This window comes from Puma concolor, chromosome B1 (assembly GCF_028749965.1).
Source record: "Puma concolor isolate L17-30 chromosome B1, mPumCon1.1.hap2, whole genome shotgun sequence".
NCBI lineage: Eukaryota > Metazoa > Chordata > Mammalia > Carnivora > Felidae > Puma > Puma concolor.
Window position 1 is genome coordinate 108621233 of NC_141670.1, and position 7777 is coordinate 108629009.

The following is a 7777-nucleotide window of genomic DNA, read 5'->3' on the forward strand; positions in this document are numbered from 1 at the left end:
AAATAAATAAAAAAACAAATAAACTTTAGAAAAAAGAATCTTAATTTTTAAAATCAAATTTGTGACATTGATTTGTGGATTATTTATTATAACAAAATAGTTTGTAGAGAGAACACAGTGAAGATTAAAATAGGCTAAACACATATAAGCATTATATTTATATAAAATATTCACCGTGATTTAAATTCTTAGCTTCCTTGTGTTTATCTTAAACTTGAAGTCAATATTAAGAAAAATGCTATGACTCAATTGATTCCATAATTAATATTAATTCTTCAGAAATCATTTCCTAAATGTGTTCATGTTTGATTGTTTTTATAGAAAACCAAAGGTGCATATTAATATTCTCAAATTGTTATAGTATTACACAATGTTTACACTGCAAAGGTCTTGGAAATAGTTAAATCCTATACCAAATTTTTGAGATAAAGAAAGAGGAATGCAAAAATCACTTCAATTATGTATCAGTTTCATCAGCATCACCTCAATAAATCATAATATAATTATGAGAATTAAATTCCAAAGTCAAATAAAGAACAATAGGTATGTGAAATTTGTGGATTCCTGGTTATTCTGACACCTTAACTTTTTAATTTTGTATTCTTTTTGAAAGACAGAGAGTGCATGAGAGATGTGGGACTCTATCTTCCGACCCTGGGGTCATGACCTGAGTCAAAATCAGGAGTTGGAAGCCACCAGGTGCTCCCTGACAACTTAACTTTAAAGCATAGGACCAAATATATGCCAAACAGTTAGCTAATTTTAGTTAATTTAGTCACGTTAGTTAATTTTAAAATTAAAATGATCTTTAATTTATCAGTAAACTGCCAAACTATATTGTCATTGAAAATAATCATGAGAAGGAAGATGACACAAGTTGAACAATTTTATTATGCTCCAGATTACTTTGCAGGCAGTGTCCTTGAACTTTTCCCTCTGTCATTGCTAATCAGATAATTCATTATTAAAATGGGACTCTGAAAAGTTTGTAAGTAATAAATTTCAATTTTTTTGGTGCCAAAATCTATTAATTCATTTAATTAGTAGTTAGAGGCATTGATTTTGTGGTAACAATTTACATTAAAAGCAAAGCGCTTTTCAGTAATCAGTAATTAGGGACACTGAACTACTCTAGTCACTGGCTCATTACTCAAATACTGTAAGGCAACATAGAATGGGATAATTAATAATTATGGATTCAAATAACATTTTTATAGATTAACATGGAATATAAAGCTTTACATTGAGCTACAACTGTGACAACTCTAATTTCAAATATTATATGTACAAAAACTACTACAAATTAAATAAATATTTCATGGAGTTAATTTAGAAATATAAAAAGAAACTGGGGCGCCTGGGTGGCGCAGTCGGTTAAGCGTCCGACTTCAGCCAGGTCACGATCTCGCGGTCCGTGAGTTCGAGACCCGCGTCGGGCTCTGGGCTGATGGCTCAGAGCCTGGAGCCTGCTTCCTATTCTGTGTCTCCCTCTCTCTCTGCCCCTCCCCCGTTCATGCTCTGTCTCTCTCTGTCCCAAAAATAAATAAATGTTGAAAAAAAAAAAAAAAGAAATATAAAAAGAAATTGCATGAGTTATTGTCAGATCATACACTATTTTACAAAAGAGGTTTGTCCAAAGTCACAAACCTAAGCTGTCATATGTTTTCTATATTTCCCCAGAAAGACCTTAAACTGAACACCACCTTCTATCTAATTATGCTTCAGGGTTTAAAATATGTCACAATATCCAGGAGAAATCATAAGACAAATACGTCTAAATTAATGATACAAACTTTGTATGTAGACATGATACTTATCAGAATTCGAATGGAAGGAGATTTTACTGTTGCTTTTTAAAAGCATGTTCTCGAAGCATTAACACATTTAGCGACTAGTCAGTCATAGTTGCTATGATGAAGAGTCTGTTAGTATATATTTAATCTTTTTAAAGTTCCATGTTTACTTTTTAAAATATAAGACAAAACTCTTAATTTTTTTATTTTTTCATTTTTGAGAGAGAGAGAGAGAGCACAAGTGAGGGAGGGACAGAGAGAGACACAGGGGCAATACGGAATCCAAAGCAGACTCCAGGCTCTGAGCTGTCAGTGTGGAGCCTGACGTGGGGCTCAAACCCATGAACCATGAGGTCATGACCTGAGCCGAACTCAAGAGCCAGACAGTTAACAGACTGAGTCACCCAAGTGCCCCTAAAAAGCTAAATTTTAAAGTATGGTAGAATGTGATAAGCACCACTAAAAAAAGAAACAGGAAATCAGGTTAAAAAGAATAGAGATGAAATTTCCATTACCAAGAAGATGATTAGATGAACTCCATTAAGAAGGTGACATTTGTATAAAACATGAAGGAAATGAAGGAGTAGCTCTTGTGAGCGAGCATCTGGAGAAAGAGGGAAATAAGCCAAGGAATCAACCGGTGTGAAGGTCCTCAGCGTCATGGATCGAGAAATGAAATGGAGGACTGTCCAGTTGCAGCAGAGTGAGTGACAGCTGTTACAGTAGCTAAGTTAGGAAAAGATGAGGACAGAGAAGTCAGAGGATGAGGAGGTGAGCTGGAGAAGTATGTATGTCACAGATGTCCTTAGGAGGTTTGCAACAAGCACAAGGGTGCATTTAGCTGGAATTTGAATAGGAGAATGGTATAATCTGATTTAGACTTTCAAAAAATTGTTCTAGACTCTAAAATGACAATGATGGAAGCAGAGAAAGGAGATTATTGTGTCCATCTAAGAGATAATAGTGAGGAGTACCTGGGTGACTCAAATGGTTGAATGTCCGACTTCAGCTCAGGTCATGATTGCATGATTCTTGAGTTTGAGCCCCACATCAGGCTCTCTGCTGTTAAAGTAGATCCCACTTCAGATCCTTTCTCCCTCTCTCTGCCTCTGCTTGCGCTCTCTCTCTCTCTCTCTCTCTGCCCCTGTTTGCGCACTCTGTGTGTGTGTGTCTCTGTGTGTGTGTGTGTGTGTGTGTGTGTGTGTATGTATATATGTATACATGTATATATGTATATATGTATATACATATGTATATGTATATGTATATATATGTATATGTATATATGTATACGTATATATACATATACATATACATATATATACATATACATATACACATATGTACATATATACATATGTATATATATGTATATATACACACACACACATGCACATATTAAACATTTATTTAAAAAAATAAAGAGATAATAGTGCTTCAAACCGAGAAGGTAGAAGAGGCTGTGAAAAGTGGTTGATTTCAGATATAATTTGAAGGTAGAGCCAGCAGAAATACCTGTCATAAATGCAGTATTTGAAAGAGAGGTATCAAGGACTCCTGAAGGATACTAATCATTGTTTCCTTTAATTTTCTAGTCATCCCTTAATTTTTGTTAATTTATACTTTCTTACTTTTTCGTTTCCTTCCTATCTTAGCACTTGTGGTTTGTGTCCTTTGAAATTTTTTTCTGTCCTCAAATGCTTTCTTCTTTCAGATTCTCTAAAGTCTCCTCCCTGATATGTGAGCCACAGTTATCAGGTATCCATGAATTCAGATGGCCTCCACACACATGCTTCTAACCATTCCCTTGTAAGTACGACAGTCTTAGTGGCCGTCTTCAAGATACATCTCAGGGTGCCTGGGAGACTCAGTCAGTTAAGCGACCGACTCTTGTTTTCAGCTCAGGTCATCGTGTCATGGTTCATTAGACCAAGCTCTGCATTGGGCACTGTGCTGACAGCATGGAGCCTGCTTGGGATTCTCTCCCTCCCTTTCTCTTCCCCTCCCCTGCTCACATGCTCTCTCTCAAAATAAATAAATAACCTTAAAAAAAGGATGCATCTAAATGTACCCTTTTTTACAGTTCTTCCTGAACTACCCACCAATTTCAAATGTTTTTGTTTTGTTTTGTTTTACTTTATAATGTTATCTATTCCCTTCATTTATTATCTCTGTAAGACGATTATCTGAAGGCAGATAATTTGTTTTATTTTGCTTGTAAGACATGTATTTTTATTTTTACCTTTGTTCATCACAAAGATGGAATAAAAACATTTTGTCTTTGACAAAAGAGGCATTGTGTTAGCTGTTCAAAACATGCACACAAATACATAACTCCTCTCAGAATAAATGGGTATGTGATATTATAAAATGAAGACACATCCAAGAACTGTTTTAAAACAAAATGTTAATATTTAGCATTAAATTTAACATTAAATTACTTAGATCAAGATAATAGTATCAACATTCAAACATTAGTTATATCCATGTATAGTGATATCAATATTTAAAGTGTACATACCTAATAGATGCATGTACAATTTACCCTGTTTTTCTCAAAAGCCATATTTAATTAGAAAATATACATTCCTATGTTGAATATAAATCAAAATATAAACATCTTTTTAAAATTGACATAAAACTGTGGTAACATGAGTATTAACGTTAACATATCAAGTCACTACCAACCAAAACATCATTTGCAGTGAAATGAAATTTAAATTTTGCTGTAGATGCAAAGTTCTAAAACATTAAAACGCATGAACTTTCATTTATACAAAATTGCTAAAGAATGCTCTCACCATATACCTCTACATCTGCTCTGAATATGAGGTATTCAAATACACACAGTAATGAATATGCTAAACTAAACAATACTCAGAGACTGAATGTAGTGATAGGTAGATTCTATTTTGCTAACAATTGTTGATAGGCATGTCAGGGTGCAAAACAATGTGACTTCATTTGCATTTTAACTGACTTTTGAGAAAGTTTAGATAATGTGTTATCCTGACAGAATTCTAATGACACATATTCTATGCTTAATGTGTATGTGTATATATATATATATATATATATATATATATATATACATTTTTAAGACTATTTGTATGACATGAATTAAATTATATCATTGACTATATTATAATTAAAATAATTTCCACATAAGGAAATTATGAAGTTATTAAATGTAGTTAACCTTAAATCAGGCATCCATTTATTTATTCGTGTGTTAATTAATTTATTCATACATTGAATAATGAAAATATGTATTATTGAAAATATGTATTAAGTATCACCCATGAATCAGACATTATCCCAGGAATGAAAAAAGAAGAAAAGCGCAACGCACACAGCACCCAAACCTTAGAACAAGACTGTGAATAGTTAAATAAGAGGATGAGAGAGACTGGAAGAAAAAGATAAAACAATATCATTTACATAGTATCCTTAACATCTGCAATACCATGGGCAGCACTTTTGTCAATTACTTAACATAATTACTTTGCAAAATGCATGATTTGTTCATCCTCTGAGAACTATTAGTTTAAGTTTTGGGCGGGGGAAGGCATTATTCTTCAATACATAGTTAAAATGGTGAACAATTTAATAGGATGCATATGCTTATGGAATTTACACTTTCCTTCAGGAAAAAGAAAATAAACAGTGAATATACAAGAAAGCAAAAAATGTGATTAATTATAATATTCAGTCATAAAAAATGTGATGTTGACTCAAAGACACATTTCAATACATCTAAATTACACCCTGTATAAAAATTTTAGAATTTTTTTTACTTATTTTTTTTTAAGTTTATTTTGAGAGAGAGAGTGAGAGTGAGAGCGGGAGAGGGGCAGAGAGAGAGGGAGAATCCCACGCACTGAGACTGCAAAGCCTCATAAGGGCTCCAACTCACAAACCATTAGATCATGACCTGAACCAAAATCAAATCATGCACTTAATCAACTGAGCCACCCGGGTGCCCCCAGTTGTTTCTACTCTCTGCAACACATCTTATAATTGAAAACTGTGCTCTCATTTTACATAATAATTTTTTTTTTATTTAAAATGAATATAGGGGCGCCTGGGTGGCTCAGTTGGTTAGGTGACTGACTTCGGCTCAGATCATGATCTCACAGTTTGTGAGTTCAAACCCCACGTTGGGCTCTGTGCTGACAGCTCAGAGCCTGGAGCCTACTTCAGATTCTGTGTCTCCCCCTCTACCCCTTCACTGCTCACACTCTGTGTCTCTCTGTCTCTCAATAATAAATAAATGTTAAAACAAATTGTTAATGAATATAAAATTCATATTTGGTAGATAATTTAAAGCTTACTGAACTGGATAAATTTTTTTTCAGTAAGATGTTTAAATTTAAAATCTATCATAACTATAAATAAATAAATAAATAAATAAATAAATAAAATCTATCCTAATTTAACATAAAACTACTTTTTTTTTAATTTTTTAAATGTTTATTTATTTTTGAGAGAGAGAGAGACAGAGCATGAGCAGGGGAGGGGCAGAGAGAGAGGGAGACACAGAATGGGAAGCAGGCTCCAGGCTCTGAGACGTCAGCACAGAGCCCGACGCGGGCTCGAACTCACAGACTGTGAGATCGTGACCTGAGCTGAAGTCGGACGCTTAACCCACTGAGCCACCCAGGCGCCCCAACATAAAACTACTTTTTATAATTTTCTATATAATTTGCTTATTAAATTGCTATATAGGTGTATTTTACCAGTCAGCCTACATATGTTATATTTTACAAGTCAGTATGCATACAGACACACATTTGAACTTTTGTAACTTCACACGCACACACACACACACACACACACACACACACACACATATACACACAAAACTATACATTGAACATTTATAACTTTGCACACACACACATATACACAATACTATACTATAAACATAGGTATTGGATTATTTAACTTGCCTGATGATAGGACTCTTTATGTTATGATTTATTATAAATCAACATGTTCCAAACAGAAGTCATTATCTGTCCTTTTTTTAAAGTCTCATCTCATATCTGCCTCTGTTTTTTTTTACATTCCAACAACCCTAGTCAGTATTCCCTGAAAGTTCTATATATTTTATGTACCGGCATCTCTATCAAATATCTGTAATTCTCTACACTATTTCAATAGCCATTGACATTATACTCACCTTTGCAGACTAAGATATGAGAATTTTCAGCAACAAATGTAAGGAGAAATGTTTCTTTTCTGTGATCTTATAGGGGAAAATTATTGCTCCTAGAGACAGTTATTCATATGTGAAATACCATTCTCCACTTTTTGAGATGCAACACTTCAAATTTTATTTTGAAACCCACTCTTTTTCAGTTTCGGTTTCTGTGATTTGGGGTCAGCCTGTTCCACACCCAGCTGTAAGGATGGCCTGACTCAGTCTGGTCAATCAGGACACTAGTCTGGTGACAGGGATCAGTCAGGGATAAATTTATAACCAACTGGCAAATAGGCATTTATAATTCCAAGATGTTTTTTTTTTCCTCTAGTGAGTTCAGGAGTGGTATTCCATTTCTTTCTGCTCAACTTGTAATATGAGGTTTAAGCCTCATAGCACCCTGTGGAGCAGCCTACTAGTAAATAAAGTAAAACCAGAGTACAGAGACAAGGTGGCATCCTTTAAGTTCTTTCCATTTCCACCCACAGACGTTGCAGATAAGTGGAACAATATATATCCACTTGCATTGAATTTTTATTGACCTTCATCTAGCCACTTTAAAATATAAACATATTTTATATACATTATATATATATATATATACGATATATATTGTAAACATAAATATACATATATATTCATGTTTACCTTTGGTATGATATTCAACCATGTATTATTTCCATATATATTTTAGCTCATCTAAAGTGTATTTTAATGGCACTTGTACATTCGAATCTAATAATATGCATTGATATAATGCCTATTTACCAATAATCTG